The sequence below is a fragment of the Patella vulgata genome, chromosome 9 (genome assembly GCF_932274485.2).
Source record: "Patella vulgata chromosome 9, xgPatVulg1.2, whole genome shotgun sequence".
Lineage (NCBI taxonomy): Eukaryota > Metazoa > Mollusca > Gastropoda > Patellidae > Patella > Patella vulgata.
In genome coordinates, this window is record NC_065887.2 from 30,936,804 (window position 1) to 30,957,314 (window position 20,511).

Below are 20,511 nucleotides of genomic sequence, written 5' to 3' on the forward strand. Positions count from 1 at the left end.
GAAAGTTATATTGCCAGGACAGCCAGGTAAGAATTTAGTTTTCTTTCATGCTTATTTATGCATATCTGGGTGACAATGAATTATGTGAAGCGTGACCTATCTAAACCCAATTTATCTAAACCTAAACCTGTTATGACTCGCATTGGTTAAACAACACAGGCGGATGGAAGTCAACCAATCGAAATGGATGTTACATGACATATTGTAACTGAATTGTATACCGCATTGTTGGGGATATATTAAATGCTTTGATATGTACCAATGGATTCTGTATTATTTTTTAGTAAAAAAAATTCCTGGTTCTACAATATTGATTATAGTTATAACTTTAGTTATTGGTATTGTCCTGATTGTACTCATAGCATCCACCATCCTAAAATATAAGAAGAAAAGCGATAGTATGCCAAGAAGATCTAACACCAACCAAACAGATGGAAACGCGGTATTTAGCCTTGACAACAGATCAGAAGAATTACATGTGTATGACACAATTGATTGTCAAGAATACGCGGAAGTAAACAAACCGTCAACACCCGATTATGTCGAAATTTTGTAACTCTTCTATATAATAGTATTCATGGATTTGAATACTAAAAAAAACTCTTGTGTTAGATCTCACCACAAAGACTTCTATTAAAAATATTCTACACAAGCTTGGGTTGTTTTACATTGCATTAACACAAGTTAAAACAAACTTGTGTAGATTTATAAAATCTCGTGGGTTTATTTCATGTAATTAATTACTTCGAACTTTAAGATAACATTTATTATGTTACTTTATTATCTGTAATAATATGATTTTCTTTTTTAAAACAAAAACCCCAAAACAAAAACAAAAACAAACAAAAAACAACAATTTTATTGAGAAAATATGAATGGGATTGGGGAACTGGCTTTGGGAAATGGTTTAGCCTATGTAAAAACCCTTCTTCTTAAATATGAATATTGAGGTATTCATTCCAATTTTAACTTGATTTCTATAATATTTGTAATTCTCTAAAACCTTATATTAATTATTACAAACGTTAAGCAGAGATCGCCATGTTACTTATCAGTGTATGAATAGTGCGATACCTGTAATATCTCCTCTAAAACAAAATGAAATGAAATGGGGTTTAACGTCCTACTGTTCTGCTCCAAATTGGGCGAATGACGGGCATACACCATACAGTGTGCTATGATGGCACTATGGCCTACTCTTATATCGAATTTCAACTGCCAGGGAATCTTTTAAGTTCACGCCAATGTGTACGCCAATGCCATCCGAACGACTAGATGGCACTACGACCTACTCGTATATCGAATTTCAACTCCCAGGGGATCTTTTAAGTGCACGCCAATGTGTAAGCCAATGCCATCCGAACGACTAGACAGCTGTCCTTGCCAGGCCCTTCGTCCTGCATCACTGACAAGGAGGAACCACGCCGGAAAATCTGGATGAACTTTCTCGGCCAATGCAGGGATCGAACACCCGACCTTCAGGCTAGGGAGCCAGCGTCTTACCCACTTAGCCACCTCCTCCAAAACAACTAATTTATAACAGTATACTGAAATAAAGAGATTGAAGTTTTAGTCTATTATTATTTAATTATAATCTATTATTATTTAATTATAATCTATTTATTTAATTAGACTTAAATGATTATTCTGATTATATACATTGGTTATTTTCACATCTTGTCTCAGACAATAAATGAAATGAAATGTGGTTTAACGTCCTACTGTTCTGCGTCTACTGGGCTATTGAAGACGGGCATACGCCATGCAGTGCGCTATGAGGAAACTTTTGCCTGGGCAGCGGCACTATGGCCCACTCTTATATCGAATTCCAGCTACTGTACTACAACAAGTCAACCGTGTTCTTAAGCTTTGTGGTAATTTCTTTCTGGGTTAATATCGATTAATTACATAGTCGAGCGGCATTGTAGAACCAACCCCAACGGTGATATATATTTGAACAAGGTATGCAATTATTATAGGCCTGCAGTGTGAAATTCTGCTACAACGTTCTCCCTACTAAACAACCTATACATTTTCGGAAAACTTACAACACCAGAAACACGAATTCAGAGAGTTTCAACCAAAATGTTTGCAATAACTCAATTTAGAGCCAGGTGAACATTGTGATAATTGTCACAATTGTGAAGTTGACATAAAATTAAATATTGGCGAACACACCCGATACCTTCCTCATATGCACAGAATATGCTATTGGTTAAATTTTAATTTAAAACAGAATGCAGAAACCAAATGGACAAGGGTACATACGATATTTTGGAAATCCAGTTATCTCCCTTTATGGAAAATATCAATAATTATTGATAACAGTATTTTGTTTAAAGAATTTATACGATAAACTGAATATGATTTAACTACAGACAAAGGCCTATATACATCAACCTTTTTTCAGATAAGATTTGGGGCTAAAGTTCTAACAAATATTTAAACTGAAACATAGCATCTACAGATATTTAGTTTGTTCACTAAAATATATATGGCCAAAACTAAATAATGCTGTAATGGAAGTGACAACATACAGCTAGTATTCCTGTTTTCCATGCAAGTTTCATCACATCCTCGGTATCCACAGTGTTTTCATTCCGTTCTACTTCACTATACCCTGGGTTAATCCATAGGGTTTCCACGACTTCAAATTATCTGCCCTGGCCTTGATTGTGAAGGTCTACGATCCAATCAAGAAAAAGTTTACAAACCAGTCCTTTCGCCTTCGATTTTATAAGGGTAATTAACCAAATTCATATCCATTTACTGAATGATTTATGTAAGTAATGTATATATTTCTAATTCATTTATAATTAATTGTATTATCAAAATATGTAGTATGAAGTATGTTTCGCTGATTTCAACATCTATATGTTTGACTTTTGTTATAATTATTACTATTCGTTCTTGGTCCGGTCTTCAGTAATTTGTTGTTAGTAAGTACGCATTTAGAATAATTTGAACTTCTCTCATTTAGGCTAACTCCTAAACTTGTCTGGTGAGAGTCACTTCCCTTTGCCAACTTCCCTTTCAATTAACAATGCATGGGATTGGTCGATAAAAATAGCACAATCATCAAGGGCGAATAATTTGAAAACGTGTCTCCCCTATAGATTAACCCAGGGGTTAGTGAAGTATAACGGAATGAAATCCCTGGGTATACTGAGGATGGTTTCATCAGTGAGGCGCAGATAGGCCTACACAGTAAGGGGATGGCTCAATTACCGGGCGGTCCAGGATATGATCATGGTCAGGCGTGAATTCACCTTGTCCGTTGCTCACTAATCAGGAGATCTGAGGTTCTATCCACGTGTTGACCTAGACAGTTCCCCAAACTTTCCAGCGTTGTTTCCCCTTGTCAGTGGTGCAGGAAGTGGGGGGGGGCTGTGATGGACAGTATCTAGTTATTCGGATGGAATATAAAACTGAGGTAGCGTGCACGTAAAAGAATTTGAAATTCGAAATAAAGAGTAGGCGGCAACGGCGTTGTTTGGACCACATTCCTCCTATAGCATAATGTATGGCGTATGTACATCTTAATTATACCGGTTGATACCAAACAGTTCGACATTAAACTAAATTTTATTTTTTTTCTCTTCATTACAATTGCCACTTCCTTACAGTATTATTTTGGTTTTGCCATATATCTATTTTGGATGAATTTATATGCCCCCCCCCCCCCCCGTCCACCCAGATTCGATGAGCCTTCCATTTTTCGGGCAGTGTGTTTCAGTTTTTTGGGCACAAACATCAGAGGATGGAGAATGCGACCATATATAATTGTGTAATTAATTAAAAATAAACAACCATCACAGCTTTGTGGAAAATTCGTTTTCGTTAATGATTGATGCATTCAGAAAATTCGGGTGACAAAGAAAATTGTGGGCAAAAGGGCTCAGCACCCCGCCCAGCCCCCTCCCAACTGAGATTGCCCATGTAGCACCTTACCTGTTGTTCAGTCCGATTCAGTTTGTTGAATTAAATATTGTTTAAACTATTGTCCACCCCACATCCAAACAACTGGGCGTTGTCTCTCCACCCCACCACCTCAGTACCACTGACAGGGGAAACTGAATTTGATATTCATGCATGTAGTGACAGCGATGATGATGATGACGGTTAAATTTGATGACATTTCAAGTGAAGAGTAACGGCATGATTTCGATTTTCAATAATTGATTTACTTCATTAAATAATGAGTTTCTGTCTTATATCTATATTTGTTTGTAAATTACATAATTATAGATACGGTTTTGGTTTTAATGTGTGTAATATGGCCTTAAATATCTGAACTAGAGTTTTCCAGCTGCCTGTAGTAAAAATAATGTAGGTTCTAATTGAAACGGGATGCGAATGTGGTTTTATATTTTAGTGGAAAAAATCACGTGGTTTCAATGCGATTTACAAAATTATAGACAAATTTTGGTCTCCATTATTTCATAATCATAATGCTCAACAAGTGTCAAACATATCATTCTTCTTGCTCATCAAACTAGGCGCACCGCACATAATTTCTGGGTAAACACCGGCTCACCAACCCCTGCAGCCCCCCCCCCCCAGGACCCCATTAACGATATAAATATTGAGCTTCTGTGCTGCTCACACATGGTCTTGTGCGTCATACAGCATCAGCAGTCAACACGCATCTGAAATTCCTTCATCAACTGCAGACATTTGACAGGAAGGGAGATAGCACTCTATTATTTTGAGTGTTCTCCTGGAACAAAACAAGGTTGAGTGATAAGCTCGATATTATTTGTAATGTTCTTGAATGAGTATATCAATATGGTAGATACTGCAAATTGTCAAAGTATCTTTGTTGATTGTCAGGTTCCAAATCTCACGCAGTTACTAATTGCAAATGACATTGCAAATGTAGCAGATACAGTAGGATGTTTATAGAAGCAGATCGATATGCTGAAACATTTTCGTCTCAAATTTCACATGAAAGTCAATACAAATAAAACAAAGATAGTGGTCTTTAAGAGGTGCGGTAAGGTAAAAGATAAAGAACTACAAATTGTAAAAGAATACAAATATTTGGGTCTTTACTAGCACCAATAACTGGCACCTAACTATCAAATCACTATGTCTGTCAGCGGAAAAAGCTCTGCACCCTATACATAAGTTTATCAACACTTACAAATTAAGTCATGAAAGAGCTGCTTCTGTTTGGCAATATGATTGTCCCAATATTACGTTATGGGGAAGATACTTGGAGTTTTGAGTTATACAGTAAAATAGAATCAGTGAAAAAAAAATTCAGCAGAAAACTCCTAGGTAAAAATAAAACAACCACCACAAACTGTGCCGCATTTGGGGAATTGTCACATATAACTCTAAGTGCATTAAATATTAGCTAAAAATATTAGAAATCGGTGATGAAAGATACCCAAAAAGATGTTATGAAATGCTACTAAAATAATGCTGGTAGGATAACTAGAGCTACCAAGATTAAGAAATTACTGAGTATCTATGGCTTTCAATATGCTTGGTTCTGTCAGCAAGGAGGAAATTCAAACAATGTTATGTATACATTCAAACAAAGAGTTATAGATTGTAGTACCCAGAAATGGCATGGAAACATAGAAAGTTGTAGTAAACTCAAATTCTATTGTGAGATAAAATCTGTTAGTGTCAGAAAAATACCTGTGATGTGTTGAAAATAAATTGTATAGAGTTGCTTATTATCGACTCAGATTAAGTAGTCATAATTTAGAGGTAGAGAAAGGTCGAGCGAACAGTGTAAATAGTTATGAGAGATATTTTCAATTTTCCTGTATAACTAAATGCAAATCTATGGTTGAGGACGAATTAAATTTTCCGAGAATTTGTGATAATTATACTGATTTAAGAGTTTTGTATAAAGTGAACACATACTTTAATTATAGAGAACCAACTTCACACTGTTTACAAAGTAAATGTGATGATGTTATAAATAATATTTGCAAGTTTGTATATACATGTATTCTTAAATAGATATAATTACATAAAATCAAAAGTCGAAACAAAATCGGATCTTGACAAAGTGAATAAATGTAATTACTTATTACAAAAGAAATTGTATATTGAAATTGTACAATGTATCAAATGGATTGTATATTGAAAATGAGTTGTATTTATAGATGTTCAAAATTGATTATTATCAATTTGAATTGTTATTATCATGAGCTAACAATTAGTGAGTGTACTATGAGCCTAATTTTGGTCTAAAATGCATTGAAAAAAAATATAAATAAGATTAGATGCAAATTACGCATTAAATGTCATCACAAATGTCAGCAGAATATATTAATAATACTATTTGGTGTCAATGCAGTGTAACACTCGTTTGACGTGTGCAGCTCATTCAAGATACCATTTAAAATAGCGTCTACAACAATTAGTAGTCGGTTATATGTGTTGGCTGTATGTAGCTCTTTTAATTCGTTAAACGTGTGGAGGCCCAGCGTATCCAAATTGAGACTCTGTTGTAAATTGTACACCATTTATAGTTGTATTTTTTTTAAAATTTCACCCAATTTTTGCAGTATGGACTAAGACTAGTAATTATTTCCCCTTGTTTCATGATGGGTAGTGCGAGTTATAAATAGACAATTTTTCCCTTAATTTTTTTCTCCCCTCTTCCTGCATTTTTGGGTTGACTTTTTGGTCTAGAATTGGAGAAAAGGGATCAAATTTGCAATTTCATAGCAGTTTTGGGTAATACTGATGATACTACAGCGGAGGGATAGGGGGTGTAAAGTGTCTTTCTGCAGAGCAATCATTGTGTCGGAAGTGAGATTTTCACCCCTGTCAACTTCAAATCCGTGTAGCAAAAAATCTAAACGGTCAACCCCCTACAAAATTATGATGAGGAGATTGCCAAATGTTGTCCCCATTGTGCCTATAAAGATTGGAACCAACGGAATGTTGAGCAAAAAGCTACAGCCTGTGATGTTACAGTCATTTAACATTGAAGTCAATGGGCAAATAATTGCTAGTCTGAGTCCGTATGTGTGTGGATTGCCCTTAGCGTTTTATTTCCTAGAATAAGTCTTTTTAATCGCGTCTACAATTAATATCGCCATTTTGAGACATATCTACGACTTGTGCAGGCTAAAACTATGAATAGTAAGTATTATAGCTTCCAGTTTAACGATGTAATTCACTTTAGTATACCCCAGCCTCGCTGAAAATAGTTCTCGGTAGTTTTAGAGGTCCGTACCTACAGTTCTGTAGCTTATAATAGCCTAGTATTGCTTCGTTTACTTTCACTTTCACTTTAGCGTCTTGCTGATATAGTTAGTTATATTCTGATAATATTTTTGAATGATGGTTATTATACCGTCTGCCAAACACCAGTTTAAGCCTTAGCGTAGAAATAAATACGGGGAAAAATATACAACATGGCCGACAAGGGGCATTTTCTGGAATTATGTCATGCTGAATTTATGACAAATTTATCAATATATATATGTCACAAAACAATAAGAGAAATGGGGTTTAACGTCAACTCGACACAAACTAGGTCATTTCAGAATACTTCAAACACCTTTATTCTAATACAAAAAAAAACCCCAACAAAAACTAACTTGCAGAAGGAAAAAACTTAATATCGTATTCACCCGCACCACCGATGTCATCCCTCGCAGTGATATTAGCGACCTAGCGAATATATCACTATACTGATCAGTGCGAGGCGACCCTACTCCTTGTCACCACACTGATCAGCAGTGAATATTCGCTAGGCCGCGACAATCACTGATAAGGATGACATCGATGCGACTTAATGAGCCACAAATATTAACTTTTTTCCTCCGACAAATTAAATTCTAAAACATTTTTTTTTATGTATTAGAAAAATAAATAAAGACGTTTGACGTATTTGTAGGTAAAAATTATTTCCTATTTAGTGTAAATGGGTATTAAAATGAGTAAAAGGCTCCATTCGCCCGAACCAGTAAGGTCTTGTGTAAACAATGCACGCACCATGATTGAGCCAATGATTGACGCCGCGTGATGAGACGTCACGTGTTGAAGGTAGTCATCTTTTACAGAGAGATTAGAAGACTTTCGTAATCCTCTGTGAAACAGATTGCCTTGTCACATGCAAAAAGGGAATCGAAACCACGCAACTTGACTGAATTTCAGCACGGGTTAAACCGCCCCCACCCCCTTCAATTTCAAAACTTATTTAAGATGCATTATGAAGGAGCTAAATCTGCCTAATGCAGATCTGTCGTTTGGCCTCAAATGTTATTCACATGCCAAACCTCTAATTAACAACGGTAGCAACGACAATCGAGACAACACTGTGCTTCAAACGGCCATTACTCCGCTCAGATGAAGTAATTTGAATGAAATTTTCAACATATTTTCTTTTCATTTTCTATATTTTTTTAACTATTTGAACTGCTGGCAATCAGCTTCCCTTTAATAAAACAAAATAAATCAACACCATAATCATTTCTTTATACGCCAAGTTGGGTCTTATCGACAATGTCGGATTGATCCAATATGACTTCCTTCGTAGCTGTGGTGAAGATTTCCTTGGTAGTTTACCATACAAAAAAATCGGGTTAATTCATATTTTGGGTGGTTCGAATTCCGTTTCTAGATTCGCACTATACATCACTTTGTGACACAAAATATATCGAAGATCTAATTTTAATAATTTGTCAGATTATTTTACACTAGGCAAATAATTTAAATAAAACAATGGAAGAAAATCCATGTTAAAAAGTCGTTTTTAATCCTAAATGTCTAGTTCGGTGTTCTTCACTTGATACTTGTATACCATTTTTATGCAAAAAAATTATATTCTAAAGATAAGCTAAAATACAACTGAGTAATAAGATCACAATTTAATGCCTATTTAGGCCTATCAAATAGGGGATGTCTGATCATATAATTTAGTCACATGTATAGCTAATCCAACAAGTTAGATGTTATTCATTGATATTCTTACGACGTAACATCTAACATCCGAACAGTCAAAAGCTCGGCGCACAAGTTGATAACTAGTTTTTTCTTTCAGCGGACGGCAAAGGGTCACAATTTTCAGTTATCTGCACTGCTTATACATTAACCTTATGTATCTAATCCACTTCTTTCACACAAAACGTTTTTCTTACTATACATTTACGAGATTTCCAAAAGTTCATCACCGACTGTAGCACCAGTAGACGTGGAAAGCGGCCATCACTCAAAACTGGTCGCCACATCCGGCGTATGACCCATGCATCTTTTCTTACTACATATCTTAGTAGCCTGGTGATCGTCTAGTATTTTCATTTGTCGTCTTTGGCTTCACTTTCACGTTGTGTATTCTCTTTTTCTTATCTATCTCAGTTAGTTAAGGCGTTTGTCTTGCCAGGAATAACAATGCAACAGTTCCTTTTTACATTGTATATATCATAGCCGGATACATAGATACAAGCATACAAGTCATTCTCTCACACCCAATCCGACCATACTAGCTGGGCGAGTCTGCTGATAGAAATTGCTACATCGTATGGTCTAGAAACTCAGATGGTAATCTCTCCGGAACCTAATAAAATCTAAGTACTAGATGTGTTAGTGTTCTACCTGTTGTGTAAGTTATCCATTAAATCCTATTTTACTTGTCCAAAGTGTTCAAAAATATTTTTAAATCCAAGTCACATTTGAAAAGCTTTACGTAGGGCTTTTCAAATCAATTAGATGAATTTTTCCAATTTTCAAATTAGGCGATCTTAAAAGATGAATTTTGTATCATCAATTAATTGGAATATTGTAAAATAGTACAATTTGTTGACCAGAATAAAGATTGTGACAAAATCTATCACGGACCAGGGGTATTGTAACAGTGCATATTGACGAAATATGCACAAATATTTTATTTTAGATATTTTATTTTTAGGTATTTTAAAGAATGTATAAAATATAGATTATATAGTTTATTTTAAATGTATATATACTGAGCGCCATGGAAAACGCATCACTTAGTTTTTCGTATAACAAAATGATCCTGTAAACATATCTTATTTATTTTTCTTCTTATTGTGAACAATATTCAAATGGGAACACATTTGTACACTTGTGGATGTTTAATCTGTAATCAACGGTACAAAGTCAGGGGGGGGGGGGTCAAAACCAAAAGTACGACACAGATGTCAGTAGCGCGTGTGTCCTCCACGGGCTCTTACGCACGCTGTGCAGCGATGTCGCATGGAATTTACCAATGTTTGAAAGAAGGCCTGGGGCAAATTGTTCCATTCTTGGACAAGAGCAGCTTCTAAAGCAGCAATGGTGTGAATCTGTGGTCTCCGATACAGACGGCGTCCAATCTCATCCCAGACATGTTCTATCGGTGCCATGCGGACGTGCATTATCCTGTTGGAAGTGCTGAAGTTGTGGGTGCGCTCGAAACATCGGAACAACAATTGGTTGCAAGACATCATCACGGTAGGCTACCGCATTAACGCGACCCCTGCAAATGTGTAGGGCGGTCCGGTGATGAAATGTGAAGCCTCCCCACACCATTACACTTCCCCCACCCCATCGATTCGTTTCGAAGACGCAGCAGTCTGCAAGACGTTCCCCAAGACGTCTCCACACACGTTGACGACCATCAGCGTGATAAAGATGAAAGCGACTCTCATCACTGAAGAGCACACTTTGCCAGTCTACTCTTCTCCATGTCTGGTGTCCTTGAGCCCATATCAAACGCCGCTGACGGTGATGATCCCCGAGGATAGCTCCAACATAAGGTCGTCGTGCACGGAGTCCTACTTCTCTTAGACGACGTCTTACGGTGTTGGCACTTACTGGTCCTTGTCTTCCGACGACTGCTGCACCTGTTCGAGTCGCTGGGCGAAATCTGTCACGCAGATGAGTGACCTGGATGTAGCGGTTTTGAGCCTGGGTTGTGACGCGTTGTGAACCAGGACGTTGACGGTCACGTGTTGATCCAGTAACTCGAACACGTTCCACCAACTTTACAATAGTGGACTGATGACAATTGAAGTGTCTGGCAATAGCACGTGTAGACATGCCAGCCCGGGACATTCCCATGACTTCATTCCGTTGATTTTCAGTAAGTCTCGGCATCTCTAGCTCGATTCCTTCACACGTCCAACAACAAATTACGACAGATTGACGTTTCACAGTTCATGTACTGCACATTAAGTTGAATACATGCTTTTAAAGGGCTCACACACAATGCTGCACGTGAATATTGGGGTTTTCATGTGCATCTCGTGCAATTTTTTTTGTGCACACGGGCCGATATTTTTTGCGTTTGGGAGCATTGTGTGAAACAATAGTTCATAGTATTGCATAATATTATACATACAAAACCACCTAGTAATAAAATATTTGGGAAAAAAAGTGATGCGTTTTCCATGGCGCTCGGTATGGTTATTAAAGACGTTGAGGCGAGAATGCAGTAAAAAGCATATATCAACCTTGACGCTGATTGGGTGTCAATAGATTTTAAGCAATATTATATAATTGTATACCCGTATCAAAGAGCCTTAATAGAGGAATCTTTATTATTTTTAATTTTTTTTGTTTATCTAGACGTAATTAAGGAAGATTAATGGTGACAGCTTAAACTTTTAAAACAATACGCAATGATTAAACTAACGCTATTACTCAGAATGTCGTTACCTGACATATTTAACCAAGCTAGTCTCGATCTGGTCAATCAGACTTCGTATCGAGAAATGGACGTCTTTTGTTTATGGTTTTCCACCAATCAAAAATGAGTTTAATCCTACACGTGTCATCCTTAATAGTACCGGGACTTTTGGAAGATATAAATAATCTAGCTTAAATTTTACCATTATCTTCGCTTAATAAATTACTAAGAAACGACAATATTGGATCTAAGCTATATAATCTATAAAATATACAATCTTTAAAATACCTAAAAATAAAATGTCTAAAATAAAATATTTGTGCATATTTCGTCAATATGCACTGTTACAATAATATGTTCAGTCTTGTTGGTGTCGAGACTAGTGGTGGTGTCATTTACCTTGCTCTTTATAAGCTTGGGCATAGCAATCGAACCATCATTTTGGGTGGCGTGGCGCCGGGTGTATCCTCAAAAAGACATATACGGCAACTTTAATGTCCGTGTGCTGGTATCTATATGTGAAAACCCTCGATAATAGGTTCACTTGTTTACTATGTTTTCAGCTTCGGGTGTTCCGGAAAGAGATTCACGGGAAAACGACCAAACAGTTTCACGTCCTTTTGACTACACCCGTAGGCCTCCAGAAAATGACCATTATCAAGGAGCTGGAACTATACCACTGCCAGTTCAACGTGGTAATAGTTTAGGATTTTCTCGAAGCCCAGAAGGTAAATGAACTCTTTAAGTAGTCAATAAAAATATGAATAAATATTCCCGGATTGGGAAGCCACAGTGGTCCCGGGTCCGATTTCAGTGTTGACCGAGTAAGATCCTCTGGAATGTTCAACGTGGTTTCTATTGTCAGTGGTACAGGACGGATGTTCAGGCAATAAAAAGCGTTGATGTGTACTTAAAAAAACCCTAGTGAGAGGGTTCTTGTTGGACCTGGGAGCCACAGTGGCTCAATGAGTAAGACGTTGGTTCGCTAACCTGGAAAGGTCCCGTGTTCGATCCCTACACGTTGGGAGGGCCTGACAAGGGACAACGTATAGTCGTTCGGATGGGGCGAAAAACCGAGATCCCATGTACACATTGGCGTGTACGTAAAATGTACCTCATAGCACACTGTGTTGCGTATGCTCTTCTTCATTACCTCAGTCGGAGCAGAGCAGTGGGACGTTAAAGCCCTTTTCATTTCATTTCATTTTTTGTTGGACAAAGTGCTACAACTACATAATGGCTTCGACATTATTCTTTTGCAGAACACCCTTAGCCTCCCTTGCAGTATCTCAGAGAGTGCAATGTTTATGTTTTGTCGATGAAGTATCGATAATAGGTCCACTTGTTTACTATGTTTTCAGATTCGGATGTTCCGGAAAGAGGTTCCTTGGAAAACGAACCAACAGTTTTAGAATCTTTTGACTATACCCGTAGGCCTCCAGAAATTAGCCATTATCAGGGAGATGCAATTAGACCAGTGCCGGTTCTTGAACCTGATTATAGCTTACCATTTTCTCAAAGCTCACAAGGTAATTGAACTGTTTAATTGGTCCTAATAATAAAAAAAATACTTGTTCAAACAAAAAATACAAACAACACCCAACCAAGGTGACGTATTAAGAGCTTGTCCGTGTTACGACCATGCAAAATTCGAAAAAAAGTGATAAGCCTTAGGTCAGCAGATTTGATCGAAACCACGATAATTGAGTCTTCTATGAGGAAGAATCATTGTGTTGAGTATCTTTATCTGAAATTTTGTAACTGTATTAACGGCGAGAGGCGCTTTCCCCCTCTAAATAGACATTTTAGACCTAATTTTAGACACTTTTCAGTCCTGGTTTCCGCAAAACCCTGTGTGCGATAATCATTGATTTTATTCTGGTTTATAGGCATCGTGGTAGTCTTAAGGTGAAACGTGTTTTGTTGTTTTTTTCTTGCGCAAAATAATCGCGAAGATTTACACCCGTTTTTTTCCAAAGAATGTTTCTACATTTTTAAATTTTGGGGTATTTTAACGCTTAATTACTCATCCTTTGTGGTCAGTGGTATCAAAGGTAATGATATTTATTAGGGCTTACCGCGTATAACACATTTTCGGGGAAAATAATGACTAGCGCGAGCTCCGAATTACCGTAATAGAGTGTCAAAATCGGCGAAAAATACATTATTTTCAGGCCCTGCCCTACTAACCACCGACTACTACACGTGTTTGTTAGTCAATAGTGCCCAAAATATTGCAAACATTGACTGACAATGAAAGGTATGTTACAGATATGTATATTCTACACATCCAAAATTTAAATGATTTCATGAAAAATTGAAAAGATTATGGATAAATAGAAATTTTAACTAATCAGCGTAAAACCGACAAAGAAAAGCTATAGCTTACACAGGATTAACTATACATTATGCAAGAGCTAAATCTGTCTATTGCAGGTCTTTCTTTTGGCCTGAAATGTTATCTAAATTATTAATTAGACATTAATTAACCTATCCAGACATGAGCCTTATCACTTCCTGCATGGTCTTCTTATGGACAAGTTCTTAAAACACGCATAATTCAACTTATTAATTTATTACACCAAAAGTCCACCGATTTTTTGAAACAATAATTATACTTTAGGTTCATGGATTTTGATAAAACGAAGAAATACCCCCATTATCACAGTCACTTGTGCATATCCAGTTCGCCTACACGATCGGATTGGTCGATTCCTAGATGGATTTTGATGATACTTGAAATATGTCATAGCCCTTCACCTGAGGTTTAACACCTATACGCCATCTATGTATATTTAATTACCCCACTGGAATTTCGTCGGTTCTATCAGATGCAATAAATTTACTTTATATTCTTAATAACTGTGTCTATCTTTTTATTATGATAACTTGCTGCAGTCTGATTGGTACTTCTACTTGACGGAATTTGATATAACTTAAATCGGCATTATATCAGTATCCTATATAAATTTAAACAGTAACGCTACCCGTCTACTACACCTTGAATTATGTCTTCATATCCCCGTATTTCAATGTCTACACTATATACCTCTCTTCAATGTGATTGGTAAATGTGGGTGTATGATGCATTCACAGTAATCTATCCTTTCTGCTAAAGCCTAAAATCACTAATAACATACAATTATGTAAATGTACATTTTGCAGGCACCGGACTTCCTATTCCATCATGGATTCCGTCACTTCCAGGTTATACTAGTCCACCTCTTGCAGAGCCTTATTTGAATAGGTACGTAAACAATGACAAAAATCGTCGATTAAGAAGAGTTGGGATGGTTATTGGCTCGAAGGTAGATTCATCGCCAAAGAAGCCGAAACAGAAACCAAATGAAGTCACCCTAAATGTTAATGTTTCGAACAAAGGGCTCAATATTTTTATCTTTATATTTATTTTAATAATCGTTCTCTTCATAATATATTGGATGGTGTCTCCCAGTGATAATCGAGAATCTGAAATTACTACTGAAGTGTGATTGACCAATCTGTCTTTGACGTACTGGATGTAAAAGCAAAAGTTACGGTGTTTTGGTGAGAAATCTGCTAATGGAACTTCTAATCTCACTAAGAACTTTCAGTGCTTTCTTGTCTACTTTTTAAATTCTATGTACCTTTATGTTTTTTGTTCAAAGGATATTATCATATATTATAGCTGTGTTTTTTTGTGAGCTTTTATTATGTCAATAAAATAGGCCGTGGAAACATGGCGGTTGTGTGTATTTCATCATTATTCTGTTCGAAATCAATTCTCGCGAGCCAGACCCAGTGTCTGCATAATCAAGATGGATTTAATATTTATTTCGCGTTTAATATTAAAGGTTGTGTTACGTTGTTCTCCGTTACCAATGTGTAAGTAGCGGCTTGTAAGAAAGACGGAGATGATCAGTTTAGTCAACCCCGTTTATATTGGACGCCATTAATTATAGAACTAGTGACTAGGGAGAAGTTATTTTTTTAAGTGAACAGATCACGTCACATGATTAATTTTCAAGAAAGCAATTAAAATTAAAAGTAATTATTTTTAAGTTCAGTCAGAAATAATGCAACGTGGTCTAACTCGCTGATTCAATACGGTTATATCAATAAAATTTAAAGATTAGCAGTTTAACTTCACTACCGAATCCTAGCATTCAAATAAAACACATTTGTTGAAACTGCAATTAAAGTCAGTGTCATTTGATTCACAACAGCTTTCTGCCATCGCATATCATTAACTGTTGGCTTGATCATTACCACGTCTTCCTTTAACATGGAAAGTTCAGCAGCATTACAGTTAAGGTAGAAATCTTGTTTTCTTTCTGCTATCTGTTCAGGCACATTATCCGACGATCTGGCTTTCCAACAGTCTATTTGTTATTGGGAGTAGAGTTCCTGTTCGTCGTACTGGTGAACTTCCAATGCATTCAGTTCGAGTATTTCTCCAATCAAGTAGAACGAGATATGGATCGGTTTCAGATCGAGTGATTTGGCGGAAGTCGTTTGGCAGTCTTCACTGCGCTCTCAACTTTTCCATTCGACTGGGGGGAGGGGGGGGGGGGGTATCGTGGAGGTGATATCACATTCTTAAGTCATAGTTGTTAGAGAATCTTCTGAGTTGAAAGGAGACCCTTTATCTGTGATAACTTCATTGGATAGTCCTTGTCGAACCATGTGTAACTTTAGCTTCTTAATAATCTCAGGAGCTCTCAGATAGAGTTTGTCTATCTCAAAGTAGTCAGAGTAATAGTTGACAATGATCAGGTCATCTTTCTGGTCAAACTCAAAAAAGATCACTTCCAAGTTTCGACCAAGGTATGGTAGTTACTTAATGACTTATCAGTGGGTCCTTTTGTTGACTCTGCTGCAGAATATTACAGGTGTTACATTCTCCAATATACTCTGTGATATCATTTGTCATCTTTGGCCAGTACACATGCTCTCTGGTTCTCCTAATGTAGCCCTATGTACCAGTACCGATATGATTGGAGTGGGGTATATCCAAAGTACTGGGTCTGATGCGCAAGGAAATAACAGCGTCTTACCCACTTAGCCACCATGACACCCTTCTTGGCAACAACTAAGCAGATATCCAGTCAGTTGAAAGGTGTGATGTTCGTCACATCAGTAAGTCATTCAAATTCAGTTTTCAGAGATTATTTTAGAGCAAAAGAAATTTTACGTCGAAGCAGTTGGGCGGACTTTACATTGTTGTCAACTTCCAAATGATGCATTCCATCAAGCTTGCCTTCACCTATGAACAAATCAGTCAGTTCCAGTCTATCAGTTACCTGTGTTAGAGAAGCACTTTTCTTCCCGTTACTCGCTGATGACAACAGAAGAATTTTCCCTAAGTTAACAGTCACAAGATTCCCTTGCCGAATTGCCCGGGAACCCAGATTTGGTTTGCAAGTTTCACCTCCTACCATTAAGATTATTCTTTGGATTGGTGATGGAAATTCTTTGCTTCCCCACAGGAATGGTCACAGATCCGTTGAACATGCGAAGTACTGTTATTCACCTTTTACACGTTTGTCAAATCCCCGGTCTTCAAAGACTTCCATGTACAGTTTCTGGGGTAAAATATTGACAGTTGATCCACAGTCTTTGTCATTTAGAGACATTTGGGCAAAAAGAGAGAGAGAAGTGGGGTTTAACGTCCACTCGACACAAACTAGGTCATTTCGGGACTAACATATGGTTTAATTTTATTTCAATAATTCGCTTGCGCGTAGGAGAAAACCCACGAGGCTGGACAGGCGACCCTACTCCTTGTCACATACAACCGGGGATTCGATACAACGCCAGTTGACTCAATGACAGGCCTTATGATACAGCACGCACGTGCTAACCTTGGGCAAAGATCCTCTTCTGATAGTCATTCATCAATTCACCATGTACAGAGTTCGCAGAGTTTACGTGTTCAGAGTCCTCATCAACAGACATAATATACTCATTATCTGAGTATTCCTCCATCATATGAACTTTAGATTTCCCAAATCTTAGTTTTGGAGACATCTTCGAAAAGTAATTAGTTTTGCGATACGAGCTACAAACTTTTTTTCAAGCTGGACAAACTTTTTTCCCAAACACATGTTTTGGCCAGAGTCCTAAGAGTAGCAAGGTGTATCTTTCCCAGGTTTCATTTGTTTCGCCTATGTAATACACATCAAATTGCTACCGAATTTTTTCAACTTTCATTTTGCCCTCCTCGCCTTCAAATTAAAGTCCATCCAGAATATCTAATGCATCAGAACCAATACAGGTAAGTAGTCTTGTCGATCTGAAATCACCGGGTTCATCTTTGAGAGGGGGGTTGGATGGCCGAATAGTTAGCGCATGCGCGCTGTATCTTAAGGTCTGTCAGTGAGTCAATTGGAGTAGGGTTGCCTGTCTAACCTCGTTTTTTTTTTCTCAGGGTCCTCCAGTCCCCCCCCCCACACTGCTAATAAAATGGAACCATATGTTAGTCCCGAAATAACCTTGTGTCGAGTGGACGTTAAACCTCATTTTTCTCTGTCTCTCACTGTTATTGCTAAGACGTTTGAGTATCATTCTGACTGTTGATAACTTTGGTTAACTGATTCTGATGTTTTGTCGTGAATAATCAACAAGATAGGTTGTCAGGCAACGAAACATACGTCCACAGCAGCTAAGACAGGTCGTCCGAGCAACCAACAAGGGCTGTCGCATATTTTTTTTTCTTTTGTCAGTAATTTCCAAGGAACAGTTACTATGGCCATAATCTGATTATAAGTATTATCCTAGAGTATAAATAAAAGAAAATGATGAACAGAAAACCCCCGAAAATTGTCATGAGCCATCTAAAGACAATTACTGCAGCGGGACAAATTTAAATGTTTTGGCAGCTTTATCTACTCCCTAATGTCAAGCCGGGTATTTTTCTTGTATTTTTTATGTAGAAGTGTTACAGGATGTACAGCCGTTCAGTTATACTATGCATGAAATATGCCTGTTATTGTATCGAAAAATTTCCCTATTTTGAGAGATACATATTGATTATTTTCTTGCTATAATGAAATTTAAGAGTATCATCGTATATGAAGAATGAAAGTTTAAAACTTAGATGCCTTCAATGGTAAGTGCAGGAGGACTGCACTACTACACACAAAACAAAACCGACAAGACAAACATGCGGACAACACAAACTACATAGACATTGCAAGAAATAAACAAAAAATAAGAAATCAAGTGAATGGATTCGGGGGCCAGTCGTAAGCGCCCACTGTGCTGAACAGTCTCGGATCTGTAATGACACAGGATTCCCTCAAAATAAAAAAAGTGATTTGGAAGTAACACGTAACAGAAATAATGCGACCGATCTTGACTGTGGTCGTTTCTTGAATGGCGACAATCTGCCGGTTGACGTCATCAGTACAATAAGGCCGATAATCCGGAAATAATCTCGGAAAACGCTAAACAAAGCAATGTAGGTTGCCAGGAATCAGAACCCAGTTAATATAGACTTTAGTCAGAATTAGAACTATTTAGACACTAAATATCTCATATTTCTGTAACATATAGCGTGACTCTATACGTGTCTGGTTGCATGTTGCTAAAAAGACCAATGTAGGTTGCCAGGAATCAGAACCCAGTTAATATAGACTTTAGTCAGAATTAGAACTATTTAGACACTAAATATCTCATATTTATGTAACATATAGCGTGATTCTATACGTGTCTGGTTGCATATTAACCGATGGTAAAAAGTTTGGTTGCCAGTTAACTTTTAATAGTCTTGAATATGAATCTGTGGCATCTCTGTTTGAAGAGTTTAGATATTTTAAACTCCCCCAGCTTCCCATTTTAATAACAAACCCCACGAATATTTAACTTTTCTTGTCAACAAAGTGACCCCAAAATTTACAATTTATGGATAATGGCTGTAGACAAATGGCGTGAAAGTGAAAACCAAATAATAACTTTGCAGATTTAATATATTGGGTTCTCTTGAACCGGTAGCTGTAATAATGGATACACTTGACTACGTCAGAACTGTCAACACCAATCAACCTACACACAGGTAATAAAAGACCCCATTTCTGCTCATCGAACCAATCACCCGAAACAAGTCTGACGCCATCAAAACGCACCCAAAGCCAGGTTAGATGTGTGCTCCCGAGACACTTGAATCCAAAGACTTTTGTAATAACACCAACGTTAGCTTGTCAACTAGTAGGCCTACGTTGTTGTCTACTTGATCAGACCCCCCCCCCCCCCACACCCACACTCACACTCCATACTAGACCACCGCAACAAACCGCATAATGAAATTAAGTTCACCATGGGAACATAAAGATACAAAATTATTTCCTTTCTAGATGACACAGTCCGAAGAAACAACAAATCGCCCCGAACGTAAGTTTATAGGAAACAAACCAACAACAATCAGTGTCTCCATCACAAAAACAAACAGAGCAAGAAATACATCATCACGACACTCACTATATATGACCATGATCTCCTCCGGCAATGGATTCTAAAAAAAAAACCGTTACAACATTAACCTCAAACTGCTAATCAACGCCACAAAACTAGTCCATCACCTATCCGCGTCAGCTTACAATTCAATGGCAGCTCATCCAACCAAATCAGACGAGTATATAGTGGGGATAGCTTAAATAAGGCGGTTTTGGAGTCATTATTCATATTGAGGTCGAAAACTGTTGCCAGTTATATATTAATATTTGTCCATGGTTATAAAGGATACACGTTATTGATATTAGGCGGGAAATTCATCACTATCTTATACCACATCATAATTGAAAAGTGACACATAGGCTTTTGCGGTAATAGAAAAGAAAATGGGGATATCTATAGGCTATTGGCTATTTATGTTGCTACGGAATTTGCTATAGCGTGAACTGATATAAGGGAAGCAACTCTGAATT

At 37.3% G+C, this 20,511-nt stretch overlaps 1 long non-coding RNA gene across 1 annotated transcript; it reads left to right on the forward strand.

Moving 5' to 3' along the window:
• The first annotated feature begins 7,023 nt into the window (after window positions 1–7,023).
• On the forward strand, window positions 7,024–15,342 carry LOC126831888 (uncharacterized). Its single transcript, XR_007684410.1, has 4 exons — window positions 7,024–7,116; window positions 12,172–12,336; window positions 12,970–13,137; window positions 14,774–15,342. It is a non-coding gene; the product is annotated as an uncharacterized LOC126831888 (long non-coding RNA).
• Window positions 15,343–20,511: the final 5,169 nt, after the last annotated feature.